This window comes from Heloderma suspectum, chromosome 2, assembly GCF_057233095.1.
Source record: "Heloderma suspectum isolate Gila_16-S chromosome 2, 16-S_ref, whole genome shotgun sequence".
In the NCBI taxonomy this organism is placed as follows: Eukaryota; Metazoa; Chordata; class Lepidosauria; order Squamata; family Helodermatidae; genus Heloderma; species Heloderma suspectum.
In genome coordinates this window covers 299,847,204-299,863,464 of record NC_139459.1, presented here as the reverse complement: position 1 = coordinate 299,863,464, position 16,261 = coordinate 299,847,204, and the positions used below count along the sequence as shown (strand labels likewise).

At 44.5% G+C, this 16,261-nt stretch overlaps 1 protein-coding gene across 1 annotated transcript in view; it reads left to right on the top strand.

Annotated features, from left to right (window-relative positions):
* The first annotated feature begins 405 nt into the window (after positions 1 to 405).
* ERC2 (ELKS/RAB6-interacting/CAST family member 2) overlaps positions 406 to 16,261 on the top strand; it is a 705,044-nt gene continuing 689,188 nt past the window's right edge. The window contains exon 1 of the mRNA XM_084832475.1: positions 406 to 670. The gene's annotated coding sequence lies outside the window, so the exon portion shown is untranslated. The remainder of the gene's footprint in view (positions 671 to 16,261) is intronic.

The following is a 16,261-nucleotide window of genomic DNA, read 5'->3' as shown; positions in this document are numbered from 1 at the left end:
TATTCTCCATTGCCCCCTGTTTGCCTTGAAGGCAGGAGAAAAGAAATTGGGTCATGCCTCTCCCGCCCCCTTCAGGGATGTACGCAAACCTGGGTATGGGGGGGGGGGGTTCTCTGTTCTCGACAGCAGCGCTTCGGTGCCTACCTCCCCCTCTCTCCCCCACCCCTATTCTTTAAGAAAATAATAATAAACACAGAAATAAACACCCCGCCCCCCCGCTCTAGGGTGGGGACTTGAAGCCGCCGGGCTCGCAGAGAGCGAGAAGCGCGCGAGGGAGAAGCCTTCGCGGCGCCGGTTGTGTCAGGTCGGGTTCGCCGCGGCAGCCTCTCTGACGAGGGAGCTCGCTGCTGCCCCTAGCGGAGAGCCGCTGCGCCCCAGCGTAGCAGGCAGCTCCCCGGGAATGCTGGGAATGTTGAGTCAGGGGCTGGCAAGCCAGCGAGTCGGGCTCGCGGCTGCCTGGAGGGAGCCTCGCTTGGAGGGGGCGGGCAAGCAAGCGTGGGGCTGGCAAGGCGGAAGCCTCCCCTGGCTGCAGCAGGGTCTCCCCTCGCCTCGCCCCGCGCCTGCCCCTCTCCCCGCGCGCCGGCTGCACCGCAATGGGCTGCCCGCGAGGCGTGAGGTTGTAGCATCCGTGTGAGGAGGAGGACGCGAGGCAGATGCAATGATTTGAAAGGTGAGGAGCTGAAGCTCGAATATGGCCATTATGCATCTCGATGCATCAATTTGGACTCTCCCTCCCTCTCTCTCTCCCTCCCTCTCTCTCTCTCTCTCTCTCTCTCACACACACACACACTTAATTGTCTCTGCCTGTATAAACCATCCAGGGGTCGGCAAGGGCGGGGGATGAAAAGCGGGGTGGGGAGGAAGCCTCCTTTTGGAGAGAGCATTTAAAAAGAAAAGAAAAAAAGATACATGGCAATAAATGTGACCCAGCGCACATCTCCTTCTGGGAGTAGCGCTGAGTGCCTCTCCCTTCCAGAATCGCTGTCCTCTTTGCAATATTTCCTAGAAAATAGCCATGTAATTGCCTGCCTCTGTGTGTGTGTGTGTGTGTGTGAGAGAGAGAGAGAGAGAGAGATCCATTCAGAATTAATCTCATTCCCAAAGTGTTCTTGCACGAACTTGAGAAGAATCGGAAATGCCTGGGTTTGAAATAGCTGACATATGCGTAAAGCTTTTTCTTTTAAACAAATGTAAGGAAAAGAAGAGCCCCCCCCCCCACCGTTTCCCCGGCCGCCTGCGATGGAAGAAGGGCTCCCAGAAAGAAACAAGGATATATTATATTAGCAGTTACACAATGCACAAATGCAGGCGAGGGGTTTGTACATTTTAGTTCGATTTACGGTTGGAATATTATTTTAGGCGGCATAATCTTAGGATACAGGATGCAACCCGTGCGTATTTGGTTTGCATGCATGCCTTGCCTATTTGTGTATATTGTATGTGTATGTATATATCTGTTTTGCATAAAGATCTGTAGTAATAGCGTGGCGGGGCCGGGGGGTGGAATGCCTGTTTTATTAGCGAGTGTGATTGATTTCTAGGCGGCTACCTGCTAAGCCTAGAAAGGACAGCGGGGGATGATCTCCCTTAGCCGCGAATGGACATTTCTGTTTTGATGGACAAACCCATAGGCCAGTTGCATTGACTTGAAGTGAGCTCGGCCAATCGGTGCGGCCAGGAGGAGGGCAAATCCTCTTGTCAGGGATAGTTTCCTGGTTGGCTTTGTAAATCAGTGGTTTCGCTTAACTGTTTAGTCCTCTCCCCCACCCCACCCCTTTCTCCTCCGCAGTGAAATACAACCAGGAAGGATTCCCCCTCCCCATTGGTGGTACCCTCTACACCTTTCCCAGGCCTTTGCCAGAGCCCCTTGTTACTCAAATTGTGGTGGTCCTGTAAGAGAGGTGTCCTTTCCTGTTTTGGGGTGCAGCAGAAGCCATCCCATCACTCTTCGTACCCCAGAAGAGAGGGGGTGGCAGTGGCCAAGGGAGACTCCTCTTGCTGTTTCCTGTTCATTTTCCCAATGGTGGAATAATCTGATTTGATTTTAAAGGGACACTAGAGCCAGTGTGGTGTAGTGGCAAGAGTGTTGGAAAGGGAGATCCAGGTTCTAGTCCCCACTCGGCCATGGAAGCTCACTGGGTGACTTTGGGCCAGTCACACACTCTCAGCCCAACCCACCTCACAGGGTTGTTGTTGTGAGGATGAAATGGAGAGGAGGAGGATAATGTAAGCCGCCTTGGGTGCCTTGCAAGAGGAAAAAAGGCGGGATATAAATGCAATAATAAATAATAAATATATTTCTCTAGGTTTTTCTCTCACTAGAGTAAAGAAACCTTAGGTAACCTAACTCCAGTTATTTATGGCTAGATAGCATCACCGATGCAATGAATATGGACTTGAGCACACTCCGGGAGAGAGCGCAGGACAGGAAGGCCTGGCGTGCTATGGTCCATGGGGTCACGAACAGTCGGACACGACTGAACGACTGAACAACAACAACAGCAATACCATTCCATATCTAAAACAGATAGGTTGGCCGCTACTTCCCATGGGCTTCTACACTGAAAGATACAAGAGCCTTCACTTCTCAGTCTCACAGACATCATCCTAAAAAAGCATAGTAGGTAGGACTTGCCAGTGCTTGTGAGAGAAGAGCAACTTTACTCTTCTCCCCTCCCTGTCATGCCTTGCCAAATGTCACTTTTGTTGCCCCTTCATTTGGGAGGAAAGCATTTTCTCAGGGCTCCTTCACCCCTGAATAGAGAAGTTGTGAAAGATGGATCTGTTGATTATCTTCATGATGATATTATTGTGCTCTCACCTCTGGAGTAGAGGTTACATCTTCCAAAACATGCGACAAAATGCTGGCCTTTGGCACATCCCATTTTAAAGTGTCAGAAGCTAACCTGGACAGTTTTGGAAATTGTCATTTTTCCAACCCTGAAAATGTATGACCCAGAGAGAGTTTGGGGTAAGGGTGAAGGCAGGGCCCTTGTGCAGGCCTTGAAGTCAAAATGAAATATGATGGTGGTAGTGGTGATGGTTTTGACATCTCCAACACCTACCATATTCAGATTTCACCACCAAAAGAAATTTTGTGCACACATTACCCTGGGGTTACTTGTCATCTCTCTCCACATTGCACTGACGGTAGGGTGCGTATATTTGGTAGGTCGTCACAGCCATCTAATGATAAATCCTTCAGTTTCTTTTTAGGAAAATTCAGTGTGTGGTGTGCACAAACTTTCATCTCAGTTGAACATGAGAAATACGGTTCTTCTGCTTCTCCAATGCCCCTTTCTTTGTTTCTGTTTGGAGATGATAGCTGAGGGCCCTTGGGGTCATATTTGATCTCTATGCTTCTCCTTCCCTAGCCAATAGTGGCCAAATACTTTTGTTTCTTTTCAGCATCTCCAAGATCTCCCCTTTCCTCTTTACTGAATCCTAAAAACCTTATCATTGTTGTAGCAGCCTCCCATCTAAACTACTGCTACAGATTCCTTACTACTCCTATAGCTGGCGCTCCCTACTTTTGTTTCTTCCTTCCCCAGTCTGTTTGGCTCTTTCTCCCACATTGTGATGGCTGTATTACTGGTCTTCTTAAATCTTAGTGTAGGCTTCCTGACATAATACTTATGAATGTCAAGGTTCTAGTCCTTATTTTTTAAACTCTCAACTCCTGGCTCCTTCCCCATTTCTCCCTACACCCTTTTAGCTTCCTATACTTTACTCAAACATATTTCCAATCTGCTCCCTTTGTCTCATTCTACACTGACTCAGTGCCCTCTGTCATGCTGCTTGCTATGCTCAGAATTGACTACACCCTCTTTTGCCTCTCTCTCTCTCTCTCTCTCTCTCTCTCTGCATGTCCTGATTCAGATCTCTCCACAATCATGACCAGACCTCCAACCACATCCCTCATTCCACATCCTTTTCTTAATAGTTATTCAAGTGTTTGTGTGAATGCAGAATACTTGCCTTTGGGTGAACACCTCCATTTAACAACCTATCCTGATTTATATATGGCAGTGAAAATAGGTGTGTAACTTTCCAGCTCTACTTCCCATGGTTTAAAGGGCAAAATATCAGTGAAAATAAGATAGAGGGGTGTGTGAGAGAGATTGTGGGGGGGGGGAGGGAAAGACAGTAATGTCTGAGGTGGATGTTTCTATGCTAAGTGTACATATGGGCACTCAAGAGACAAAGGGCTTAGAAATTTCAAGAAGACAGAATATATTTGTGTGAAACATGCACAGGCTTTGCCCCCCCCCCCCCCATGACTAGATTACAGTTAATTGATTTAAAAATGTGAATGAACGTGAAACACAAATATTTCAGCGGAAGCAAAATATAATTGGAAGGGAGAAATTGGAATAGGCTTTAGCATGATGCATAATCTAGAATGTGTGACTTTAATAATGGGGCACCCAGCATGACACATTTGATATATCCATGTATACATAGTAGATTGTATGCACTGATTCAAGGATTGTCCGCACAATCCATTGAATCCAGAATTCAATGGATTGCATTTTAAAATAAAATAAAAGGAAGGATCTGTAATTGGTTTCAGTGCAGCAGAGTGTGTTTTTTGTGGTGCAAATATTTATTTGCATGTTGATTGCAATGTGATCCACGATTGCAGCTATGGATCGTGTGTGTGTATAGATATAGATAGTGTACTTCTGCTGTGCTCATGTATGATGTGTGTGAGATCTAACCATAGTAGGAAGACAACATGATCCATTACTAGAAATCTTGTGGAAGATGAGCAAGTTGTGAGGAAATAGCCAGATTCCTATTTCAGACTGGATTGTAGATTTTCTTTACAGATTATGAAGTGAAAATGTTTTGTTCCATCTCAAATCACTGAGAAAGGATCTGTGTTTGTTTACGCTCCGGATCCAATTTTTCTTGTTGCTGTAAGACTGGCAATGCAAGAGTTGTTTTAGGGCATCAGGGAAAACAGATGTAATAACTCTGAGGACAAAGACATTTTTGTATTGAGATATCTCTGTGTCTCTCAGCTACCTTTCCCCTATTCTGTGAAAGAAGGGAGCTTTGGGATGCACAGGTGCCTTAAAACAGACTCACAATTCCCCATATTATTTACTTAGTGGCTCATGATATTCAGTCTCTATAGCTGGGAGATGAAATTGGAGGTGTTCTCACTGGGAGCAGCAGAGGTAAATCAGCTTCTTCTAGTATTTTCAAGAAGTGAAAACGATACACTGACTAGATGCCAACATGTTTTGTAAGATGCACAGCATAAAACTACATTCTGTTGCTGCAAAGATCTGCTGAATCCCAAGTGATTCAAAAGGAAATGTGTTTTCTTCACTTTCTGAAGCTGTCAGCTATATAATGGCTGATGACTCTGTTAGGAATAGCATTAACACTGGTTCTAGGGATGTGTTCACACAAATATGTTTCTTTTAACCTTAGCATATTTCCCTCTTTCCTTGTCCTTGTGCAAAATGCTTCATAAGCCTTGCAACATTTACTCTGTTGGCCGTACAGATATACTTCCTCTTCTCTTTATTACTGGGTGGCTTTTTATACATTTTGGGATCCAGTGGGGTGTGTGTATATGTATATATGTTTAATTGTAGTTAAAAGCACCAAATTGATGCTGTTAAATTTGCTGGTGTTTGTAAAATGTTAAAAAGAGAAGGGAGGAAATGTTAAAGATTATTTCTGTAAGGGGTTGCAAAATAGGGTGATATGTACCACGTCAGAGAACATTGAAAGAGGCAACAAAATCTTTTGTGAAAATTAAGGGAAATAAGGCACTTTTAAAGCTTTGATAAAGCCAGGGGAGGAAGGGTTGGACAATGGCAGAGATGAAAGTAGTCGTGAAACTTTTGTCCTCTGACCTATTGCTACGATCAAGGAACATTGCAGTAAGATTGGTGTCTCTTTTTCTGAAGTATTAATTTCCATGATTAAAAACCAAGAAGCAAAGTGCAAATTGGGACAGGACATGGTGTTATATAGGTGGAGAGAATTTGTTTGCACAGTGCTGAGTCACTGAAGAAGATAGCAGTTTGCTTGACACTGCTGACTGGAGGAGACACCATCCATCAATTGCGGTATTATAGTGTGTTCAGGGTTTGAATCAAGTACGTTCTGCTCTGCGGTGGGGACCGAGTCCTAGCTAAAGCTGTATGTGACCAGTCTTCTGAATGTCCCTGCTACTTGCTTCTTGGCAAAATTTCCAGCCTCTAAACTGTGGTTTTTACTTGAACAAATTATACAAAACTTTATTGCTGTGGACATATCACAAGTATCTGTTTGTGGGCACACTCTGTTGCTAGACCATATGCTCTTTCCCTAAAGCTACACTGCCTGTCATGTATTCTTTTTCACCTGCAGAACCTGGTCCGCTAACACCATGCCCATTTTGTATCTATGGGTGTGAGGATTAAGCCTAGCCTATACACGACATTTTACTTGAGGTTTCTTTTGACACCTCGCAGGTGTAGATACAAGCCAGCTACATCCAATGTCATTTGAGGCAACATCCGTTCATGCAATGGTTCTTCTCCTTGCTCTCCTCCCCTCTGCCTGTCCCCCAGATTTGCTCCAGAGGAGGAATCCATTCCACCAGAGGTTTCTGTTCCGTTGGCGGATGGGTAGCATTGGATTCAACCCAGTGTATGGAAAAGAGGGCACAGTTTACAGAATCATTGTGTATTTCATTGGTACTAAGCATGAAACTTGCTGTGATGTGGAATATTTGTGGAGAGTATCTTCGGTGCTGGTTTTTAAGAATGTTAATAACAGCTTAAATTTGGATTAGCATGAGGCAGGGGGAGGGGACTTGGTCTTTTTCTAATGAAAACTACCCCTGAAACTATTTTCTCAGCAGAACAAAACATACAGTTACCGATATCATACATGTATGTGTGTTGTAGTTCCTTAGGCAATAGGCAGCTTTGGTGGGGGCGATTCTCATTGACAAGAAAGGAAGGTACAGGGTGCAAAGGCTTAAACAACCTCCCCACTTCCAGTCCCTGTCAGAACAGGAGCGCTCACAGCTGCTGTTAACATTTTGTAAGAAGGCAAAAGATCTTGTTCACAGATTTCCGTCCTACATCACATGTTTAGTTTGGCCCTAAGAGTTTTACATTAGAAGGTATATGAAAAGGGTGACGGCAGGGGAGACTCCTAAGAAAAGTGCTGCACATTACGATCAACCGAGGTATGTGTTGGCTCTAGAAACAGTGAGCAGTTTCCACACTGATTATATTCCTCCCGCACATACTCTGTACACATATGGGCATTACAAACATAATAGATTCTACCAATGAACCACCTAATTTGAGTTTCAGCAGCATTCAGTAGATGACACTTTTCCTTTTTTCTTTTCTTTTTTTTACTTTCCCACCTGTCAAACTTTCAAGGTCTTTTCACTGTTTGTTTTCATTAGTTGTTCCACAACTTAGGGTTGTATCCAATGGTGGCTTTGCTGTAGTGGAAAGTGCTTCCTCTTGTGCAAGTCAGGGGAAGCAATTTTTGCTGATCCCCCAAACTACTTCATTTCCACATCCCATCTGAGGGTCATGGCACTGTCTGGAATGGAATGGGTTATGGAATGGAGGGCTGCAGGAGCTGGGGGGATCATTGAAACTTTGCGTGCCCCAAATAGCCCAAGTGGAAGCACCTTCTGCTAAGGTAAAGCCACCATTGGATACAAACGTTTTTCTTCTATTATAGGTTGCTCAAAAACTTCTACTTGGTTCTTATCATTTCCCCCTCTTCATCCTGCAATTATTTGCTAAAGTTACTCTCATGTCTTCCTCTTCCTCTCATCTGTATGGATTTGATGTGCTTAGCCAGAGTTTTCTGGATTTCTCCAGCCTTTGCTAAACCTCACGTAAGGAGCATTTGCTTAAGATACCTGTTTCTGCTCCTGTCTTTCCAAGTCGTATGGTAGGTTGGTTTCTAACAGGGGAAGAATTAGTACTTTGTTAGTAACACTCTATTCTCTTTTTATTTTTCATTTCATGAAAGATTTGTCTGTCTTTCCTATCACAAAATATCTCATTTCCCCTTCATAAGCATATTTTGCTGATTATTTGTCAGTTGTGACAGCAGCGGACAAGGTTGAAGAGGTAGTTCATGCAAGTTTTAACAGAATATCAATCAGAGTTGGGATAGTGAATGAAACCGATATGAAAAGGAGAACTGCATTCATTATAACCATTCCCAGTGAGGGTACATTCTTCTAATCTACAGTCAGGGCCAGAAATATTGGAACAAGGATAACTGTTTTGGCAGTTGGCCTCTGTACACCACCACATTGAAGTTGAAAGGAAACACACCCAGATGGGAGCGAAGTCAGGACTTTCAACTGTAATTCAAGGGGTTTGACAAAAGTGGGGCACTACCCATTCAGGAAGTACAACCACTGGCATACCCCCCCCCCCATCGTTGGTGGCTCATAAGTAATGGAACAAACCAACATTTCAAACTTAAGGATCGCCTTTAATACCTGGATGAAAATCCTTTGCAGTCAATGACTGCCTGCAGTCTGGAACCCATGGACATGACCAAATGCTGTGTTTCCTCCCTCAAGATGCTTTGCTGGGCCTTTTCTGCAGCTGCCTTCAGCTGCTGCTTGTTTGTGGGTCTTTCTGCCTTCAGTCTTGTCTTCAGTAAGTGAAAAGCATGCTCTATTGGGTTGATATCAGGTGACTGACTTGGCCATTGAAGAACATCCCACTTCTTTGCCTTGAGAAACCCTTGCGTAGCTTTTGCTGTATGTCTTGGCTCATTATCCATCTGCAATATGAAGTGGCGTCCTATCAGTTTGGCAGCATTCGGCTGAATCTGAGCAGAAAGTATAGCCCTATACACTTCAGAATTCATCCTGCTGCGTTTATCAGCAGTTAGGTCATCAATAAACACCAGTGACCCGGTTCCATTGGCAGCCATACACGCCCACGCCATAACACTGCCTCCACCATGTTTGACAGATGATGTGGTATGCTTCAGATCATGAGCTGTTCCTTTCCTTTTCCATACTTTTCTCTTCCCATCATTCTGGTACAAGTTAATTCTGGTTTCATCAGTCCAAAGAATCTTATTCCAGAGCTGGGCAGGCTTTTTTAGGTGTTTGCTGGCAAAGGCTAATCTGGCCTTTCAGTTCTTGAGCACCTTGTTTTGCACCTTGTTGTGAAGCCTCTGTATTTACATTCATAAAGCCATCTCTTGACTGTAGATGTTGACAACGACATGCCTACCTCTGCAAGAGCGTTCTTGACCTGGCTAGATGTTGTGAAAGGGTTCCTCTTCACCATGAGCAGAATTCTGCAGTCATCCGCTTTAGTTGTCTTCCGTGGTCTTCCAGGCCTTCTGCTGTTGCTGAGCTTGCCAGTTAATTCCTTCTTTTTCAGGATGTTCTAAACTGTTGTGTTGGCCACTCCCACTGTTTCTGCTATCTCTCTGATGGGTTTATTTTGTTTCCTCAGCCTAATGATGGCCTCCTTCACTCGCATGGACACCTCTTTGGACCTCATGTTGGGAGTTCCAGTGAACAGCTACCAAATGCAAATATAACACTCAGAACCACCTCCAGGCCTTTTATCTGCTTGATTGGTCATGGGGTGCCCAGGAAACAGGCCACACCTGGCCATGCAGCTGCTTGTCAGCCATTCGTTCCATTACTTATGAGCCACCAATGATGGGTGTGTGTGTATGCCACTGGCTGTACTTCCTGAATGGGTAGTGCCCTACTTTTCTCAAACCCCTTGAATTACAGCTGAAAGTCCTGACTTCGCTCCCATCTGGATGTGTTTCCTTTCAACTTCAATGTGGTGCTGTACAGAGGCCAACTGCCAAAACAGTTATCCTTGTTCCAATATTTCTAGCCCTGACTGTATCTGGGCTGCTTTACCTTTTATAGCTGCTTGAAAGGATCACTTTAAATAGCTGCACATGGATGCTTTCACCATTTGGAGAGCAGCTTATTATGATGCTTACGCAGTTCCCTCCATGCCATGGCTGGCCCTTTTGGAAGTTTGCAGTAGCATGGATAAAAATTGCCTGAGCTGTGTGGTGAGTCACTGCCAATGAATGACTTGCCCAGGGGTGACTGCACAGCTGCCATGTAGAATGTTTTAAAATGGCATCCATGTGGCCGCTGTAATGTGCAAACGGACCCCCTCTCATTGTACAACAAGAAAAAAAAATATCTGGTGAAATTGAAAGAAAGTAAAACGTTAATATTCAAATACTTTTTAATATTATTGAAAAGCAGCATGTTGAGACAGAATATCAATGTAGTTTCTAAGAGAAAGTGCATTTGTCATATCATCTATTTTTCTCATAGCATTTATTGTCCTGCAATATACTGTGATTTGCTATGCACTTGGCTGTATTGCTCATTTAAGGAAAGACTTTAAAATCCTTCACCAAAGGACAGCATTTTATTACCTCCATTTTAAATGCACCTATAAAAGTCTTGGGTAGATTTATGTACTATGAAAACGGTTTCAGTGTGTACTGTTCCATTGGTCTTCAGTGAATGGGTTGGGCCCCAAAACTGAGTTGAAGCCCAACCTAAGGTGGATCACATCAGGGGTACAACTACCATTTTGTTTTGTGGTGGTGTTTCACACGTTTTCTTTAAAAAGAGAAGCTGAAAAATGAAGTGTGTGGCAGGAGAGAGATAGCAGAGTTGTAGAGATAGAGAACAAGAAAGATGGTCATGCACAACAATAAATTAAAAGTGGGTCCTGTGCTGCAGGTGAGAGTTAAAAGTTGGGTCTTGGGTCTCAGCAGTTTGAAGACCACTGCACTGTTCTATATGTTTTTCTGTACTAGAATAGTTTTTCTAACAGTGCCTACTCTTAGCATATTATCTGATGTTTTTGCATTTTTAAGGTGGTTTAAAGCCCGAGATTGCAGGTCTGTCACAAGTGGGAACCTCACGCTTTATGTAAAAGAATTAAGTTCCAACTCCTTTGATTGCACACAAAATCTGGAAATATTTCCTATTATATACCCAGTAGATCCTTACTGTAAACAGAGTTGATGTTTTAATTTGATATCTATGAAAACATAACCAATAATAATTAACAATATACTACCTTGGTGATGGCTACCAACTAGGACATTAAAAGGAGATTAGACTAAGAATGGGTGAATCTGTCAGTTTTGCTTTCTTCTTCATTCAATTTTTTTTAAAATCTCAAGTTCTTTTTGTTCCAGATATGGAGAACATAGCAAATTTCAGTAAATTCTTATCAAAACCGAACGGAACTGAAATTCTCACCCATCCCTAGATTAGACAGATGGATAAAGCTATTCATGGCTATTAGCCATGATGGCTAAATGTTACCTAAGAGCAGGAGGATGCTAAATTGTGTTGGATCAGATCAACACCCTATCTAGTCACTTTCACACCAGTGGGACTCTGCTTTTAACCTCTACTGAGTAGAGGAGCAGGCACAGGCTAGTCTAGAACAATCACAAAGCTAGACACAAAAAGGGAAAAGAGGCTATGGAAGGACAAGACTCTCCAGTGGTGGTGACCTGCAAGGTGTGTGCAATGTTTGTTTTCTTGCCTGAGAACAACATGGCCTACACCTGCAACAAGTGCAAGTTGATCACGCTGCTGGAAGAACAGGTAAGTGGACTGGAGCGGTGACTGTCGACCCTCAGGGGAATAAGAGAACACGAAGAGTTCTTGGACAGAATGGGGGAACTACAGCAGCAAAGGGCAGACCAGAAGCTTGAAGAGCGACAGCAAGATGAGGCAGTGGGAAATGCTGAGGTGAAGAAAAATGGAATAGAGGATACTCCTTGGAAAAGGGTGACAGTTAGGAGAAGAAGAACTAGACGCCACTCTGCACCAGTGGAAGCAGTGGAGCTGTGGAACCAATTCCAGGTACTTGCGGATGAGACTGGAGGACAGCCTGCAGAGGAAGAATCACAGGGGAACCTGCATGAGAGTGAGCAAGAGGCTGAAGGTCAGTCAAACAGAGGCGATGAAACCCAGGCCTACAAGAAGAAGAAGAGAAGAGTGGTAGTAGTGGGAGACTCCTTGCTGCGTGGGATCGAGACCCAAGTATGTCGCGAAGACCCATGGACTCGCCAGGTATGTTGTCTTCTGGGAGGACAGATTAGAGACGTGACTGAAAGGTTGCCTGCACTCATAAAGCCCACTGACAGGTATCCCTTTCTTCTCATCCATGTGGGAACAAATGATACCGCCAAGCGGAGCTACGAAGAGATCACATCAGACTTTGAAGCTTTGGGAAGGAAACTCAAGAACTTTGGGGCCCAGATAGTTTTCTCATCCATCCTTCCAGTAGTTAGAAGAGGGATAGAAAGGGAATGAAAAATACTCCGGGTGAATGACTGGCTACGAAGGTGGTGCCGATGACAGAGATTTGGATTCTGGGACCACAGGCTATACTTCCTGGAAGATGGGCTGTTGGCTAGGGATGGGTTGCACCTCACAAAGGATGGGAAGAATGTGTTTGGCCACAGCATGAAGAACTTCATCAGGAGGGCTTTAAACTGAATCCTACGGGGAAGGGAGATGTAATGTTGGGGGTAACAGTGGACGTAGGCGCATGCACTGCAATGGAAAGAACAGCTCTGATAGCGCCCAATAATAGTCTTCAGACACATGTAGGAAGAAAGCCAGACTATGACGCACATGGTCTTCGATGTCTATATACTAATGCCCAGAGTATGGGAAACAAACAGAACGAACTTGAACTCTTAATTCAAGAGGGAAATTATGACCTGATAGGTATAACTGAGACTTGGTGGGATGACTCTCATGACTGGAATACAGCAATTGAAGGATATAACTTGTTCAAAAAGAACAGGAGGAACAGAAAGGGAGGTGGGGTTGCACTGTTTGTGAAAAATACATATCTCTGCACAGAAATACAGGAGGAGGAGCTTGGTAGCCCCATCGAGAGCATCTGGGTTGAAATAAATGGAGCAAAGAATAAAAGGAACCTGGTGGTCGGAGTCTACTACCGGCCACCCAATCAAGGAGAAGACAAGGATGAAACTTTTGAAAAGCAAATAGCCAATGTTTTAAGGAAGCATGATGTAGTAGTAATGCGGGACTTCAATTTCCCCGATATTTGTTGGGAGACAAATTCTGCAAAACATGGCCCCTCCAGGAAATTCCTGACTTGTGTGGTGGATAACTTCCTCCTACAGAAAGTAGAGGAAGGAACTAGAGGATCGGCTATCCTTGACTTGATCCTAACCAACAGAGATGACTTAGTGGATAAAGTAGCAGTTACAGGAACTCTGGGGGAAAGCGACCATGTTGTACTTGAGTTCTTGGTTCTAAGGGAAGCAAAAGCCGAGTGTAGTCAAACGCGTACCCTGGATTTTAGGAAAGCTGATTTTCACAAACTCAGAACAATGATCAGTAAGGTCCCATGGCAAGCGATGCTAGCGAGAAAAGGAGTCCAAGATGGGTGGGAGCTTTTAAAAAAGGAAATTCTCAAGGCACAATCACAAGCAATTCCAACAAGAAGAAAAGGTGGAAGACAATAGAAGAAGCCAATGTGGCTTCACAAAAAGCTTAGAGATGACCTGAAAACAAAAAAGGACACATATAGGAAGTGGAAAGAAGGCCAAGTAACAAAGGAAGAGTACAGGCAGATAGCACAGAATTGCAGGGATGGCGTCAGGAAGGCTAAAGCTGAGAATGAGTTGAGGTTAGCAAGGGATGTTAAAAACAACAAAAAGGCTTTCTTCAGCTACGTGCATAGTAAAAGGCAGAGGAAAGAAATGGTGGTTCAGCTATTAAATAAGGATGGCAAAACGATAACAGATGACAAAGAAAAGGCAGAGGTGCTCAATTCCTACTTGGGCTCAGTCTTCTCCCAAAAGAGGGTCTGTGACCCCCCTGGCAAAGGCGAAGTACAGGCTGAAGGGGCAGGATTGCAGCTTGAGATCGACAGGCATATGGTCAAGGAACACCTCATTACTTTGAATGAGTTCAAATCTCCAGGGCCAGATGAACTGCATCCTAGAGTCATAAAGGAACTGGCAGAAGAACTCTCAGAACCGCTGTTTATTCTCTTTGAGAATCATGGAGGACGGGGGAAGTGCCAGATGACTGGAGGAGGGCTAACGTTGTCCCTATCTTCAAAAAGGGTAAAAAGGAGGAACCTGGGAACTACAGACCGGTCAGTCTGACATCAATCCCTGGGAAAATTCTGGAGCAGATCATAAAGCAATCCATCTGGAAGCACCTTGACAACAATGCAGTGATTACTCGAAGCCAACATGGATTTGTCAAAAACAAGTCCTGCCAGACAAATCTGATCTCATTTTTTGATCAAGTAACCTCCCTTGTAGACTGTGGGAATGCTGTAGACATCATATACCTTGACTTCAGCAAAGCTTTCGACAAAGTGCCCCATGATATCCTGATGAGCAAACTAGCTCAAAGTGGGCTAGATGAAACAACGGTCCGGTGGATCCACAGTTGGCTACATAATCGGACTCAAAGAGTGCTTATCAATGGGACCTTCTCAAACTGGGGAGAGGTAATGAGTGGGGTACCGCAGGGCTCGGTCCTGGGCCCAGTGCTCTTCAACATTTTTATTAATGACTTGGAGGAGGAGGTGCAGGGAATGCTGATCAAATTTGCAGATGACACAAAATTGGGTGGGATAGCTAATACTTTGGAAGACAGAAACCAAATTCAAAGTGATCTTGATAGACTGGAGCGCTGGGCAGAAAACAACAGAATGACATTTAATAGGGACAAATGCCAAGTTCTGCACCTAGGAAAAAGAAACCAAATGCACAGTTACAAGATGGGGGATACATGGCTCAACCACACTACAAGCGAGAAGGATCTTGGAATTGTTGTCGATCACAAGCTGAATATGAGCCAACAGTGTGATGTGGCTGCAAAAAAGGCAAATGCTCTTTTGGGCTGCATTCATAGAAGCATCACTTCCAAATCCCAGGAAGTACTAGTTCCCCTCTACTCAGCACTGGTTAGGCCTCATCTGGAGTACTGTGTCCAGTTCTGGGCACCACACTTTTAAGAAGGATGCAGACAAACTGGAGAGGGTTCAGAGGAGGGCAACAAAGATGATCAGGGCACTGGAAACAAAGCCCTATGAAGAGAGACTGAAAGAACTGGGCATGTTTAGCCTTGAGAAGAGAAGACTGAGGGGAGATATGATAGCACTCTTCAAGTACTTGAAAGGTTGTCACAGAGAAGAAGGCCAGGATCTCTTCTTGATCATCCCAGAGTGCAGGACACGGAATAATGGGCTCAAGTTACAGGAAGCCAGATTCCGGCTGAACATCAGGAAAAACTTCCTGACTGTAAGAGCAATACGACAATGGAACCAATTACCTGGGGAGGTGGTGGGCTCTCCCACACTGGGGGCGTTCAAGACGAGGCTGGACAGCCATTTGTCAGGGATGCTCTGACTTGGATTCCTGCCTTGAGCAGGGGGTTGGACTCGATGGCCTTGTAGGCCCCTTCCAACCCTATTATTCTATGAATCTATGAATCTATGAATAAGAACATAAGAAGAGCCCTGCTGGATCAGACCATGGGTCCATCTAGTCCAGCATTCCAACCAGCTGTCCACAGGAAACCTACAAGCAGGTTATGAGTGCAACAGCATTCTCCTTCCCATGTTGCCCAGAAACTGGTGTACAAAGGCATGCTGCCTGTGATTCTGGAGGTGGCATATAGCCAAGAGGGCTAATAGCCATTGATAGCTTTCTCTTCTAGGAATTTGTCTAACCCCCTTTTAAATCCATCCAAATTGGTGGCCATCGCTACATCTTGTGGTGGCAAATTCCATCGTTTAATTGTGCACTGTGTGAAGTCCAGCATTCTGTTCCCACTGTGACCAACCTGATGCCTATGGGATGCCCACAAGCGAGGTATGTGCAGTAGCCTTCTCCTGCTGCTCCCCAGTGCCTGATGTTCGGAGGCATGCTGCATTCTGCCTCTGACACTAGAGGTAATGCATAGCCATCATGACTAGTATCTTAGCAGAAAAGGGCAGGATTGATCAGATATGAGACTTGTCTTTGATAGGAGGGTTAATTCATTGAGACCTTGCTCTGGCATTGATATGTTATATACATAATTATCGTGCTTTGAAGCATGCAGAAGCACAAATTCTGAAATATTTCCATTCGAAGATATAAGACAGAACTAGAAGATTGACTAAACTGCAGTATGGTTTAAAAAAACAAACACTGGAACTACAAATTGTGTTCTGAATGTGTG